Below are 16,641 nucleotides of genomic sequence, written 5' to 3'. Positions count from 1 at the left end.
CGAGGGAAGTGCTTCTTGAATGGCATTGAAAACTTCCACTTCCACATTAAATGTATTTTCACCTTCTTCATCTGCATAAACCTCTTCAATATCAGATAAAAAGGAGACCAACCTCTCATCATCCCTATCCAATCTTTCAGCCCCAGAAATTTCAGAATCTTTTACAGAGATCACTTCTTCATCTTGAAGCTAGAATCAACCTGAGAGCCCCATCGATAGAACTTTGAATAGATAGTTCGTTACCAGGAATACCAGCAGATAAAATCAACAATCTCCCCACCTCATATCCAGTCCCCGTGTAGCAAAACGAGTCTACCTCCATCACCTTACCGATTTCTTCCCCTATTCGACGGAAGTTGTCTGCGCACCAAGCTTCGGGTGGAACTCCTTCTATCTTCTACCAGCAAGGATTCCCTTAGGAAATTTTGCGTCCCACAACAAAAGTTCTTCAAAAGGAGAGTTAACAGCAAGGTTCCAGTCCCTAATTAATTGAAATATGTTAATGCCTGTGGGAATGGAAATTTGAATTTCCAACCTTGCAATTTTGTAAACCACTACCTCTACCCCAAAACTACTCTTTCGAGAAAGCCAGGCCTCTATCGCCTCCAAATCTCCGGACCATCCGTCCCTTATCTTCCCCCATAAGCCTAAATCTGCGTTGCTAATAAACTTCAAAGGAACCACTTCGATACTGAATGCTATACCTTCCGAAGTAGCAGGAAGGATTTTCTCCACTCTAGATCTCCCTACATCATCCTCCAATGGAATAGAACTAGGCGCCATTCTCTCCATCCCTCCTGTTTGGACTGGGAAATTGAAATCCAAACTCGACCAAAACTTATTGGACTGGGAACATCCTATTGTACGGTTCCTAAATGTAATATTTTTTTTTAAAAAAGGGAATGTTACAAAATTTTGGCCGAAATTTTGGAATTGATTTAAATAATCTTTTCCTAATTTTATCAAATTTCGGATTTCGGTGGGGTCCGAAATCAGTACCGAAACCGAAATTTAAAACCTTGTTTAGTTGAGGGATCCTCCATTGTATTCAATCATGTTCGCCGAATTGCTAATAGTGAGGCAGATTCGTTGGCTAGATTTGGGGTTGAGAGGTTGGGTTCGGAGTGGTTTGATTTTTTGCCTCCTTGAGGTTCTTGTAATGTTTTATCCTTATTTGTATTTTTCCTTTCTTGTAATTTGTAGGGGGACTTTCTCGGTCTTCCCTTTCTTTTAATTCTATTGGCTTTCCTTTTCAAAAAAAAAAAAAAACTTAGAGACTTCGATCTCAACTAGCCTTTGTCCCAAACTAGTTGGGATCGGCTAATGAATCATTTAGAAAATTTTAATGAAAAAGGCGAAAGAATCTACCCGGCCTATATGAAAAAATAAATGTAAACTTGGGCCTGTTTGGATTGGATTTTGGGAACTGTTTGTGTGACCTTGGGCGATTTCGGTCTAGAACCATGGGCGCTGTTTCGATTTCGATCTAGAACCAAGTGCCGCACCCTTGCACACGACCCTATTTGGATTGGATTTTTGAAACTGAATGTGTCCAACAACTAATTATTGAGTCAAAATCACATTTAATCCCAAAAATCATTTTTAGACTCACATTTGGATCTCAAAATCGCTTAGTCCCTGTTTATTTTGGATTTAGTGAGTTAAAATCAATTTAGAACTCACATTCGGTTCTTAAATCACCTAGTCCCTGTGTGTTATTGATTTTGTGAGAGTCAAAATCACTTATTTTTTTAGCCCCCTTTAGAGCCCAAGTCATTTTCACTCTCCCATTAAATGTGAATTCGATCTATTGTTCAACTTTCATACTGTGACTTGAAAATTTTCCAATAACAGAGTCCTAATTCGTTGTTTCGACTAGAGTAGATTTAGGCACGCCTTTTTTTTGAAATGGTAAATTAGACACCCCAATTCTGAGCTATATGTGAGTAATTTACAATCTCAACAGTGTTATTTAGCATGTGTCTGCTGGAGTTATAATTTTTTTCCAGTTGAAACTTATGCCTTATTTGTTTTGGTTTTTAGGATCCGATTATGAGTCCAACAATTGAGCTTTGATTATCAAATTTAACTTTGACCCCAAAACAGTTTGACTCACAATCTGTTCATATAAATCCAAAATAAGTAGAGCATACCCATTCTAAGTGTTGCATATTGCTTACTTTCATACGTTTTGTTAGATTCATCGTACTCCACCACGAGCTTTGATTTCACACTCAACTTATGTTACTGGTATAATCCAAATTTATGTTTAACATTGATAATCTGGAGAATACACAATAAATTGTATTTTTGTGCGGGTTTATATGATTACCTTTTGGGTCAGTGTTTCTAATCTAATTCTTTCTTCTTTTCTTATTTTGTCCAATAATTCAATTTAATTTTAAGCTTAACTTATCTTCATGAGCTTAAGCTTAACTTATATGCATCAGTATATTTCTAAACATTAATTTGTATCATTTGAGGCATCACTACATTTGAATATATTTTGATTCAATCATAGATTACTTCTCTATGTGAAATGGATAAATCATTATATGAAAATGAAAAGAATTCATTGATATGATATAATGAGATAGAGGTAGAAATATACAAAAGTCGAGATGAATTGGAAGTGAGTTCTCCATAGGGCTTCAACTCGGATCGGGTTGGGTCCAACCCTAGCCCAACCCAAGATAGCGTTCCCTCAACCCTAAACCCGACCCAACCCGAGCCTCGGGTTGAAGATGGTCAACCCTAACCCAACCCACATCTAAATCTCTCAACCCTAAGCCAACCTGTCTTTTTCCAAGTCGGGTCGGGTTAGCCAAGGGAAAACCAGAAAAATGCAAAAGCAAATGTAACAAGAAGAAATCACAATAAAAGAAGGGTATGGACGTTGGGTTCAAGTTGGGTCGGGTTGCCCAAGGTCTTCAACCCTAACCCAACCCAAAATTAAATCGGGTTGGCTTTTCCCAACCCTAACCCAACCCAACCGAAGGAAATGTCAACCCAACTCGAGCATAAATTAGGTTGAAACCGTCTGGTTCGATTTGAGCTCAGCCCAAGTTGCACCCATAGTTCTCCACCAAGTGTCAGCTCAGTATGAAGGAGACACGATTATTGAGCCTCATGTTGGCATCGAGTTTGCTTTTAGGGATGAAGCAGTCAATTTCTATAATAATTATGCTAGGTGCATGGGCTTTATAATTAGTACCAGATGCAATGATCAATCTAAGAAAAATGCAGAATTAATTGTCGTAGAATTGGCATGTTCAAGGTACAATTTAGATTGGTCAATGATAAAGTTGAGAAACCACCGGCCACAACAAAAATAGAATGTCCATCAAATACGAAAGTGAAGAAAAGGGTTCGTAACTGGATTGTAGATAAACTTATCCAGGAACATAACCAAGAGCTAGAGTGTAGATAAACTTATCCTGGAACATAACAATGAGATGGATCTTTAGGGTGTGCATTTTTTTTCAATTTCATAAAAAAGATAACTATACCAGAAAAGCTTACAAATTTTGTTATTCACAATTTCGGAATTCCATTGAGTAAGATTTAATCATACCAATCAAGAAGATACAGAGGAGTAAAAAATTTACTATATACAAATCGAGATCGCTGAAACCAAATCGTGAAAGAACGTCAAAGGTGCATTGAGAAAGGAGAGATGTAAAGGCTCTACATAAAATTGTTACGAATATGCAAAAAAATAGAATCGACGGATTATTATGCAATGCAAGTGAATGCGGAAAGTCGTCAAAAAGAGTGTATTAGAGTGTATTATGGGTTTATGCAAAGTCTATGGTAGATTATATTCATTTTGGTGATATAGTCACGTTTGATACTACATATTTGATAAACACTTACTTTTGCCCTATTTGTAGGAGTGAATCATCATGAGCAATTTGTATTAGCTGGATGCACTTTAATTGCTCATGAAATGATACCGTCATTTATATGGGTTCTTGATGCATGGCTTTCTACAATGCTTTATTGCCATCTCACGGCAATATTCATTGATCAAGGCATGGTCATAAAAGTTGAAATATCACATATGTTTCCAAAAACACGTCATCATTTTTGCTTGTAGCATATTGTGTAAAAAGTTCCAATAAATTAGGTCATCTCTGTCGAGATGATGAATGAATGTGTTTATAGTTGCATGACAGTTACAAAATTTGAAGAAAAATGAGAAGCTATGGTAGAGATTATAATCTTGGAGAGAATGAATTGGTTCAAATATTCTTTGAAGAATGGCAACTTGGGTTTCAACATAGTTGAAAGATACATTTTTCGCAGGGATATCTATTTCACAACTAAGCGAAAGTATAAACTCATTTTTTGATAGATACTTTAATAAAATGATCGCTTTGCAAGAGTTTATATGAAAGTACCAGTTAGCTTTATAGAGTAGATATTAAAAGGCAGAAGAAGATTTTATGTCATTTAATGGAGTACCCATTATAAAGACAATGAATCCTTTTGAGAAGCAATTATCAAGTATATTCACGAAGAGGTATTTTTAAGAAATTTGGAATTGAAGTGATAGGACTTGCCTCGTGTGTTATAAATAATGTCCAATCCTATGACGATATTATAATATATATACAATGAAGGATTTTGATGAAAATGTTGAGTACAAAATTATCTGGAACAAAAGTGGAGATAGAGATTCTTATGTTTTATGCTCTTTTTAATTCAAAAGTTATCATTCTAGGCATGTAATGCTGGCCTTTCTACCATTAGGTATAGTTAAGATATCATCTCACTATATTTTGAAACGGTGGTAAAAAGATATGAAGAATAAGCAAGCCTAAGGTCTAGAGTCAATGGAAGTTCAAGATAATCCTATTAATCCTAAGGTGCAACGCTTCAACGACCTAATTTATAAATAAATGAAGATTGTCAAGGGTTATTATCTATAATAAGGCAAATTGTGGAATGCAAGAAATATTACAGAAGAATATGGGGACCTAGCCTTCATGGAAGACTAAATAAGTGTGTAGTAGTGGCTGATAATAACGAAGACAGTGGATCAAATAAAATGTTGAACATATCAAGAGTAATAAACCTAAAAGCCTCAAAAACAAAATGTGCATCTAAGAGAATTCCTAGTGGGATTGAGATGAGCATTTCGGGAGTCATTGTAAGGAGATTGATCACAACATTGCTACATGCAAAAATGTCTGTAATGTAATTCTGTAATGTAATTACTAATTTGGCATATCGCAATTTTCTTCATGTTATATTTGAATATCTTTTAGTGCTCATTCAATTAGAATGAACTCATTTATCACAAGCAAGATTAGACTTGGGTGTACGTACTCAAGGCATTCAAAGTGTCAATTGTAGACGCTTGCAAAATAATATGGTTTGTGTTATCCATGTCATTTGTATAAAGAAATATAATTTCATATGTTTTCAAAAGTCATCGAAAATTGTTGTAGGAGCATATAGATGATGGAATATTTGATCACATCGGTAAAGGTAGTACTTAAGAGAGCAACAATAACATGTAAATCTCTTTGAATTTGGTTGCATGCTATAAACTTTATTTAGCCGTCATGTTATGTTCATTAATATTGTAATATTTTTCCTTTATGTCAAATGCTATAGGCAAGCATTAGATGGAATGCATGAAGTGGGTGAATATATTGAGGAACGACATAGGAATAGTAGAGGCAAGGGTGCCCTTGCATAAAGATCCTGAAAAGGATTTGATGGAAGTCAAGGATTAGATGGAAAATATGGAATAGGTGAATATATAGGGGGACGGCATTGGGATAATAGAAGCAAGGGCGCCCTTACAGGAAGTGTTAGTTAAATCCGGTTTGATTAAGGGACCCAGGTGTAGCAGAATGCCTTGATCTCAATATATAACAAAAAAATTTCTTCCCTCGATCGAAATCCACGATCCCAAGTTACTAGATTATTCTTGGTGATCAAAAGTAAATACAATAACAGGGTAAGTAATTTTACCAAATTGATTACTCATTTGGTAATCTATGCTTGATCTACTCCCCGCTTGGCTTCAAATCTTCTCAAGAAACGAACGCTTTGGAAGTCGGAGTGATGGCTCCTCTTTGATTGCTTGGGCTACGGAGGAATCTTGAAGAACACTTCTTCAAGTGTTGGAAGATTAGAGAACACTTCTTCTCAAAGTGAAATAGGAGATGAAAAAAACAACTTTAAGTCTTCTTTTGAGAAAGGGGAGAGAGAAGGGGGAATGTTGAGGAGGGGGTGTAAAAATGTTTAAGCTAGTTAACCCTTCCTATCCTCTCAATATATATAGGAAAATTCTAGTTTTGGGTTTTCCTTACCTTTTAACGAAGTATCACCCACATAAATTGAATGAGCTATATCCGAGTGAATCGTTTCCTTACCTTTCAATATATAGAGGAAAACCCTATGGTTGGGTACGTGGAACCCTGTCTGACGTGTGACCCGTGTTTGCAGACTGACGTGACTAGCATTACCTTTAAGGGCTAGAGTGGAAGGGCAGGGGATTTGTTGGAAATGATTCGCACTAATGGTGTGGACCTTGTTTTTCATCCTTAGAGAGGTGGATTCGTCTACTTTATGGTTTTCACGAATTATTCTGGGTACAGGTACCCATACCCTAATCCAATTATGTTTGAGACAAAAGGTTAAGGAGTTCGGAACGAAGTAAAGAACCAGATTGGTAAGTTAAGGCTCTACGTCGGTCAGAGGAGAGAACCTCTCGGATGAATTTGGGGAGCAAGTGGAATCGTCTCTCAGTGGGCTCCTTCGTGTGGAGAGGGGAAATCGAACCTTGTTGGACATGCTCGATGACCAAGGTTTTAAATTTTGGTTTCGGTACCGATTTCGGACCCCACCGAAATCCGAAATTTCAGGCCGAAATTTTGTAAAAATTAAAAAAAGATTATTTAATTCATTTCGAAATTTCGGATCGAAATTTTGTAACATTTCTTTTTAAAAAAAAATATATATATTTTCTCGAAATTTCGGACCGAAATTCTGAAATTTGTAATAGTCTGAAATTCCGGATTTCGCCAAATTTCGGTTTCGGTCTCCACAGAAATCCGAAAATTCAAATTTTGGCCGAAATTTAAGACCATGTCGATGACGAGCTTCCCTTATGTACTAACGTTTCTTTGGGGCTACGACTTAGAAACAGCGTTCTACCTTCTCGACGAAGTCTCAACTAAGTCAGTGCCAAGGGCCTCATATGAGATATGGAGGGCGGGAAAATCTGTTGAGGATATGGGGTGTTCTAGCCCATGTGAAAAGAATGGTGCTAGCAAGTTGGAGAGAAGGTGTGTTTTTATTGGACAATGGGTTATTGGGTTTATAACCCTTGCGATCAAAATTGTTTTGCAAGCAAGAATGCAGCAAAAGGAATGAGGTTTGCCTTGGAAAAAGCAGCAACCTGAAAGTCCAATTGAGGGGACACATGAGAACTGTGAGCGGGAACACACTATGCATAATGAAATACTCCGACTAGTTCTATGTAGACCAGACTGCCTTATAGATTCGTCTATCTGGGTGATGCTTCGTTAGAGGCAAAGAAAACCCAACCCTAGGTATGTATATCTTTAAAGGTAAGGGTTAAATAACTTGAACGTTATTACACTGCCCCTCTCCCAAATTTCCTCCTCTCCTTAAAAGAAGACTTTAAGTTGCTTGGTTCTTCCTTTTCACTTTGACAAGAAGTGTTCTTCTCTAATCTTCCATCACTTGAAGAGGTGTTCTTCAAGATTCCTCCGTAGCCCAAGCAATCGAAGTGAGGCCATCACTTCGGCTTCCGATGCGTTCGTTTCTTGAGGAGATTTGAAGCCAATCGAGGAGTGGATCAAGCAGATATTACCAATCGGATAATGAATTCGGTATAGGTTACTCATCCTTTATTGTATTTACTTTTGAACACCAAGGAAAATCTAGTAACCAAGGATCCTGAATTTTGATCAAGGTCGGATTTTTTTATATATATTGAGACCTAGTCATTCCGCTGTGCCTGGGTCCCTTGATCGAACTTGATTTAACTAACATTTTATGCAAGGGTGCCCTTGCTTCTATTATTCCTCTGTCGTTCCTCTATATATTCATCCACTCCATGCCTTGCCTCTAATCCTTTTTAGGATCTTTATGCAGGACCGCGCTTGCTTCTATTATTCTTCTTTCGATCCTCTATATGTTCATGCACTCTGTGCCTTCTATTTAATCATTGCCTATAGCATTTGACATGAAGGCAAAATATTAGAATATTAATGAATATATCATAATGACTAAATAAAGTCTCTAGCATGCATCCAATTTCAAAGAGATTTACATGTTATTGATGCTCTCTTGAGTACCACCTTGACCGATGTGATCGAATATTCTATCATCTATGTTTTCTATAACAATTTTAGATGGCTTTATTTGAAAACATATGAATTTATATTCCTTTATAATAAAACCAAAGATCCTTGCTTGAGAATTATATATTTCTAATTCGGCCCTACTAGTGACAATGATAACACAAACCATATTATTTTGCAAGCGTATTCGTTTGATACGTTGTGCCTTGAGTACGTATACTCAGATCTAATCTTGCATATAAATATGACTTCATTCTAATTGAATGAACAATAAAAGAGACTTAAATATAATGTGAAGAAATTAGTGATATACCAAATTAGTAATTACATTGCATACCTTTTTTGCATGTAGCAATGTTGTGACTAATCTCCTTTCAATGACTCCACACGTTTCTTCTGCTTGACTTGCTCATCTCAATCCCACTAGGAATTCCCTTAGTTGCACCTTTTGTCTTTGAGGCTTCTGGGTTTAGAACCTTTAATATGTTCAACATTTGATTTGGTTTACTTCCGTCGTTATAATCAGCCACTACTACACACTTTTCTGGTCTTTCACGAAGGTTAGGTCCCCATATTCTTCTCCAATGCTTCTTGCATTCCACAATTTGCTTCATTAAACCTCTCTATAGATAATGACCCTTTATTGACAATCTTAATTGATTTTATAAATTAAGTCGTTGAAGCGTTGCACCTTAGGATTAATAGGATTATCTTGAATTTGCATTGAACATAGACCTAGAGCTTGCCTATTCTTCATATCTTTTGTCCATCGTTTCAAAATATAGTGAGTTGTTATCTTAACTATATTTAATGATATAATGGCCATAATTGCATGCCTAGAAAGATAACCTTTGAATTAAATGAGCAGCAAATACAAGAAACTTTATCGTCACTCTTGTTCCATATAACTTTGCACTCACCATTTCCACCAAAATTCTTCGCTGTATAGATTATAATATCGTCTACGTGTTGGACATTGTTTATAACACAAGAGGTAATGCCCTATCACTTCAATTTAGAATTTATTAATAATACCTCTCGTGTATATAATTGATAAATGCTTATTAAAAGGATTCGTTGTCTTTATAATGGGCTATTTGCTAAATGTCATAAAATATTCTTATGCCTCATATTTACTATGTAATGATAATTGGTACTTTCGTATAAACTCTTGCAAAATAATCTTTTTATTAAAAGTGTCCATCAAATAATGAGCTTATACTTTTGCTTCATTGGGAAATAGACATGCTCTTGAAAAATGTATCATTCAAGTATGTTAGAACTCAATGTTGGTGATCTTCAAACAACATTTGAATCCATTCATTATCTTAAGATTATAATCTCTGACCATTGCTTCACATTTTTCTTCTAAATCTGTAATTATCATATAATTGTAAACACATTCATTCTATTTGTTTATAAAATAACTGTCATCTCAGCATAGATGACCTAATTTTACTGGAACTTTTTGTGGAATATGCCACAAGCAAAAATGTTTACACAATTTTAGAGACATCTGTGCTATTACAACTTATATGGCCTTGTCTTGATCAATGATTATTGTCTTGAAAGAGGGATTAAATATGGCATAAAGCCTTGTATCAAAGATCACTTATAAATGACAATATTATTTCATCTACAATTAAAGCACATCCAAATAATACGGATTGCCCATGATGATCTACTCTTACAAATGAGGCAAAAATTATAGAGTAATTGTTTGTCAAATATGTAGTATCAAACATGACTACTTCACCAAACTGAGTTTAATCTATCATAGATTTTGCATCTACCCATAATACACTCTTCAGGTGATTTTCCACATCCATTTGCATTGCATAAAAAAATGTGGGTTCCATTTTTTGCATATTCGTAAAATGATTATGTAGAGCCGCATCTCCGTTCTTAATGCACCTTCGACGTTATTTATCATTTTGGCTTCAACAAATCTCGTTCTGTAGATGGTATATTTTTTTACTTCCCCATGTCTTCTTGATTGATATGAGTGAATCTTACTCAATGGAATTCCTACACTGTGCATAATTGAATTTGTAATCCTTTCAGGTGTAGTTATATTTTTATGTGATCGAAAGAAACGCATACCCCCAAGATCCAACTCGTGGTTATGTTCATGGATAAGTTAATCAACAACCCATCGTCGTTCCCTTTTCTTCACATTCTTCTTTGCAGGACTTTTTTTTTTGTTGTGGCTCGTGGTTTCTGAACTTTATCATCGGCCATTGTAAACTGTGCTTTGAACATGCTGATTCTACGACGATTAATTCTGTATTTTCCTTAGATCAATCATTGTATCTAGTACTAATTTTGAAGCCCATGAACTTAGTTTCATCTCCTTCAATTTGAGCTTACGCTCTTACTAGAGAACTCACTTCCAGGTCCACTGAATCTCGACTCTTGTATATTTCTACCCTTTTCATTTTCATATGACGATTTATCCATTTCATATAGGAAAGTATTCTATAATTGCACCAAAATATATTCAAATACAGTAATGTTTAGAAACATATTGGCGCATATAAATTAAGCTTGAGATCATAAAGACAAGTTAAGTTTAAAATTGAATTGAACTAGTGGACAAAATTAGAAAAGCAGAAAAAATTAGCTTAGAGAAACAATGATCCAAAAGAAAATCAAACAAACCTCACCAAAATATAATTCACCGTGTATTCGCCATAGTATCAATGTTAAACAGAAATTTGGATTATACGGGTTGCATAAGTTGACTATGAAATCAAAGCTCTTGGTGAGATTTGATGAATCTAACGACAAAAAGTATGAAAGTAACCAATATGCCTTGTTTAGAATGGGTAAAGGTAAGCAACATGCCCTATTTAGGATGACTAAAAGAAAGGAATATGCTCTATTTATTTTGGATTCACATGAACAAATTGTGACTCTGAAACTGTTTTGGGGTGAAAGTTAAATGTGATAATCAAAGCTTAGTCGTTGGACTCATAATTGGATCTGAAAAACTAAAGCAAATAGGGCTAGAAACCAATTATAACTCCAGCAGACGCATGCTAAACAGCATCATTGAGATTGTAAATTAGTCACATATAGCTCGGAACAGTTGTGTCTAAATCTACTTAGTCAAAACAACGAATTAAGACTATGTTCTTGAGAAATTCTCTAGTCACAATATGAATGTTGAACACTTGATCGAATTCACGTTGATTGGGAGAGTGAAATGACGAGTCAAAATAAATGTGATTTTGACTCACAAAATCCAAAATGAACTAGTACTAAGTGATTCTGAGAACCGATGTGAGTCCTGAATTGATTTTGACTCACAAAATCCAAAACAAATAGAGAATTAAGTGATTTTAAGAACCGAATGTGAGTCCGAAATTGATTTTTGGGCTCAAAATTAAATGTGATTTTGACTCAATAATCAGTTGTTGGACACATTCAGTTCCCAAAATCCAATCCAAATAGGGTCGTATGCAAGGGCGCCCTTGGTTCTAGATCGAAATCGAAATTGTTCAATGGCAAATATTCAGTTCCCAAAATCCAATCCAAACAGGCCCAAGTCTTCATTTATTTTTTCATATACATTTAAATCTCTAAAAAGGTTAATGTAACATATCCTTTTTTTTTGTGAATAAAGTTTTAACATTGGAGTTGGATGTCGTCTTCTTCCGTCTGCTCCCTTCTTTTTTTTCGTTTGTGAAGATAGCTATGCTTTAAGTTTCCATCTTAATCATCTAGGTTTTAGGTCCAAAAAAATCAGGAACAGATAGGCAAGCTTGACGGTTTTGGAATGTCAAGATTTAGGAAGAAAAAGGGGCATTCCTAGCCCTACGTTACCAAGAAATACTCTCTGGGTTCATTTGGATTGAGGGAATCAGAAACCAGAATCGGTATCCTATTCCGATTTAGCCGATTACAGCATTTGGTTCATTTTACAAAATGGATTGGAACGAGGGTTTGGACTTCGAGCGGAAATACCTCGGAATATAGGGCGTCTTTTGTTTCCCAACTAATGAGGTGGTATTCTCATTCCTAGAATGGAAAAAACAAATTCTGATCCCTTGAATGTTTGCCCATGTGGCATTCATGTCCCCTTAGTTTCAAACCGATTTCTACAAATTTTGGTTGACACCCCTAATTATTCCCTTACTCTCCGAGTCTATGCCATGCAAGCAAACACTGCTGATAGTCTATTCTACTATTCTATGAGAGGTAATTCTAGACAAATCCAATGCTTGTCTCCTCCCTTTTGACTTCCCTGTGCCGTGCATGATGACCCTATGAGGATTGGATTTCAAATCCAAGATTTTTAAATTTCTTGTTTGGTTGCTCTTTGGATTTGGATTTGAGATCTCATAGAATCCAAACTTCCCCATCTAATATAAAATGACTAAAATAGCCCTATATCTAGGACTGTCAATTGGGATGGGCAAGCCCGAAACCCGCCCGTTCGGCCCGTTAAAAGCCGGGCTTGGTCGATGTTTAAGGCCCGAAGTCTAAATCGGGCTGAGCTTGGGCACACCATTGTCCAACCCGTTATAAGCCCGGCCCGTCCTAAGTTATAGATTATATTATTATTTTACAGTCCGTATTGTGTTATGCAATGTTATATATATATATATATATATATATATATATATATATATATATATACGCGTCAAGATCATGGCATAAAATATCTATACTTCAAGATATATGGTTGTCCACCGTAAAAAAAAAAGAAGATGTATGGTTGTCCAAGCGCCAGTGAACACCTAGGTGGTGCACGAACAAGTCCATCCCATAATTCCCAATTGATGTCCTCTGTCCAAACTCCATAATCATTAACCCATCCTTACAACAAAGAATGCATTTCCACGTATGATAGCAACGAACAGTAGTACCACTATTTTGGAAGAGGACAGTACTAGTGTAGTACCACTATTTTTGGAATATGATTTCAAGAAATCTTGTGAGTAGCATTGATTATAGATGTATCAACTTTTTTTAGTACCATAATTCCTTGTAGTTATTTTTTGTGGGTAAAACTCATCTATATTTACCTAATAGTTTAAATTAGATATTTAATTTTTTTTTAAATGGTTAAGCCCGAACTTGGCCCAAAGCCCGATGTAAAATTTGGGACGAGTTTGGGTAAATGATATTTTCTATTTCCTTAGGCCCGAACTCGGCCCGAAGCCCGCCTCAAAACAAATGAGCCGAGCTTGGGAACCCTAGGCCCGCCGAAGCTCGGCCCGATTGACAGTCCTCTATATCATAGAAAATCATTAAAATATCCCTTATGAAAAATGCCCAAATGCCTCTATGAAATTTAAAAAATATCCATATCTCATAAACAATGACATAAATACTCATTAAATGGAAAATAACCCAAATACCCACATTAAAAATGAGAAAATTCCTATATCTCTCATTGGAAATTACAAAAATATACATATCGCATGAGAAATGCATGGGATCTTTAGTTTTGTGCCCTCGTGGTAGCTTGTCCTTTATTTTTCCCTTCAATCTCTTGTCCTTCTTCCTAAGATTGTCATCCTTCTACTCCAGTCAAGTAAGGGATCCATCATGGTAGCTTGTTTTTTTATTTTTCCCTTCAATCTCTTGTCTTTCTTCCTAAGACTGTCATCCTTCAACTCCAATCAAGTAATTGATCCATCGACATAGTTAAAATGCATCAATATAAGCAAAAAGTGACCCTCGAGTCTAATAAGGAGCATGCGAATGACTATAAATCGGGCTTAAACATTCATTGAACACCAAGACCAAGAATGCTTGATCAAACTGCATTCCCTTGAAAAGATACTTTAGGAACAAATCATGAGATTTGAGACTTTAAACAAGCAACATGCCATTGTTAGAACTAAGACACCAACTTTAGTTCAAGCCCTACACAAACACAACCAGATACATCTGCAAACTGTTGGGTATGCAAGTTTGTATATTTGCCTTTGTATTGATTAGGAATGTTATGATTGTAAGCAATTGTCATGCAAGTCATCCAACACGTAGCAAAAATCATTCATATTTTTGCAACAAACACTTTAGAAGACAAATTTTATATGATGATCACATAATCAGAATTGCATATAACATGACAGCAAGTTTGCAAACAAAAGGGGCACCCAACACACACTTCGGGTTTTCTATTTAGTGTTTGAACCATGTAAAGACAAAACCAAACTAGACGAGTCTGTTCTGTACATGACGATACCATCTTCAGCAGTTGTCTGTTAAACACAGACACAAAATACTAGAAGAACAACTCCAAAGCTATATACGTCGCTCCTAGCAGTTAGATGACCTTCAAAATTAACATATTACTGTTTAATAGAACAGAGAAACTTCCATTCAAAAAAAAAAAAAAAAAAAGAATTGAGAAACTTCCATGAACATAATTAAAATGCATCGATTTCAAACCGTTACCAATAAACACATGGTTCAAGCTCCAATAGCAACAAAAAATTCACCAATCCAGCTATTCAAATTTCACTACAACTTGAGATGATCAATTCAAGTAAACGACGTGTTGTAACCCCAAAATTTGACCTTACCGGCGAGTACCTGGGGCAGAAACACTATGAAAGGGGCTCTCGGCTTTAATTTGAGTGCCCCGGCAATTCCCCATTGAAAAGCCACAGCAGAAACTGTTTTTTTTTTCTTCGCTACAACATCCGTCCACATAAAGAACACAATAATACAAGGTATCGGATATAGAGAACTTGGGAAACAGACCAGATCTGTCCCATCTAAAAAGATCTTCTGATTTTTAACACTACAGACATATTTATCATTTAGAAGAAGGCAAGAATATCAGTTTTATGTGATGTGGTAAATCTGAATGTAATATATTTTGATTGGTTATCTGTATTTGAAAGGACAACCCAATAATAATAAACTGCTGCATCTTTTTCATGATATATGGTAATACCAAAGGTTTAATGTCACAGCAGCCTTAAACTAGAATGATATATTTGTTTTAGCTTTAGCAATGGCATCACTCGGTGTGGAGTGCCTGAAACCTTATGCCATTTGCATTTTGAATGTTTTGCAGGGCTGAATGGCTTTTCTGAGGTTGATTTGGGTAAGGACTATCATCTTTTTGTTGATTTATTTTCTCCCAACTTTTGCAGTAACGCAGATACAATAGACCTGTTAACTGTTTTACAGCATTGACTGATGAAATAAATCCAGTTTTCTATGAACAATCATGCTTTTCTTGGTGATATCATGTTATTTCTCCCTAGATGTCTTTGTATGAGATTCTAACACTGTTAACAATGAATAATATGATATAAATACAATTTCAAAAAATAGAAACATACCTGTCTGGTATTTGCACGTCACTAGTGCGCCAGTGTCATCTGATGTTGGAAGACTGCTTCCTACGGCAAGCTACCGATATGACAACACCAAAAAGGTATGCTTCTTTTTTCCTATACTCTTCATCAATTGTATTTATACTGGAATTTATAAATTTCTAAGTCTTTTTAGAAACATAATTCTTTCTCCTAACCCACTTGTATAGCCAAATTGAATTTGTTATGCAGAGCTTAGGTACCATGCTAAGCTAGTTTTATTATTTTTAGTGGCTCAGAGGCCTAATTGCTCTTTGAGATGGGACGATTTTGCACTGCTCTTCTACTGACCTTGTTATAAGGATGCAATTACAAAGCTCTGCTATGATAACTGTTGATTAGACGATGTCTTTGTTCGGAGCGGTGGCTAAAGGAGAGGGGCAATGGTTGGCACAAGATAGCACACATCCCTTGAGTCTTCCTTCCAGTATCTGCCAATATTCATACAGATGAACAGAGGTGTAAACTATGGGTGTGCCACAAGAGTCGATGGAAATTCTGGATTCATCGCATGCAAGATGTGTGGAAGAAAGTGGGTTGAGTCCCTATAAAGTCAATCAAAACTTATTTGACTTTCCTGAGTTATAACCGCATCAACTGAGTTATCAGCTGTGTCAACCGAGTACTCGATCGCCTTGCTCTGAGTCGACTAGGTGTTACTTTGGCCACATTCCGGCCTACAAAATGTGGGATATGCGCTATCATGTGCCAATCCTCGCCTCTCTTCAAGAGTCCTCTCTACAGATAAAGCCTTCCTCTACTCACAGTTATTAGATCATGGCAAGGAGTTGCAATCCTGCTTGGCTAAAATGATTTTAGTTCTACCAAGATCATCAGATCTCAAAGGGCAGCAAGGTTTATGAGCTGTGAACTACTTCAAAGTAATGTTTTAAGCATTCTGGGTGAATTTCTGTGCACCTAATTTCCTGCACTTCTTGGAT

General features: G+C 36.1%; 1 protein-coding gene across 2 annotated transcripts in view; it reads left to right on the top strand.

Annotated features, from left to right (window-relative positions):
* The window catches only part of LOC143856516 (ATP-dependent RNA helicase), a 34,156-nt gene extending 18,468 nt beyond the window's left edge, over positions 1–15,688 (top strand). Inside the window, exons 2-3 of one of the 2 annotated variants that reach the window (XR_013238257.1) lie at positions 10,416–10,474; positions 15,397–15,688. The gene's annotated coding sequence lies outside the window, so the exon portion shown is untranslated. The remainder of the gene's footprint in view (positions 1–10,415; positions 10,475–15,396) is intronic. The other variant, XM_077366757.1, reaches the window with a different exon arrangement.
* Positions 15,689–16,641: the final 953 nt, after the last annotated feature.

The sequence above is a fragment of the Tasmannia lanceolata genome, unplaced genomic scaffold (assembly GCF_043159265.1).
Source record: "Tasmannia lanceolata isolate RefF3 unplaced genomic scaffold, GAP_Taslan_0.1 ptg000023l, whole genome shotgun sequence".
NCBI classification, from domain to species: domain Eukaryota; kingdom Viridiplantae; phylum Streptophyta; class Magnoliopsida; order Canellales; family Winteraceae; genus Tasmannia; species Tasmannia lanceolata.
This window is presented reverse-complemented; position numbering and strand designations above follow the sequence as displayed.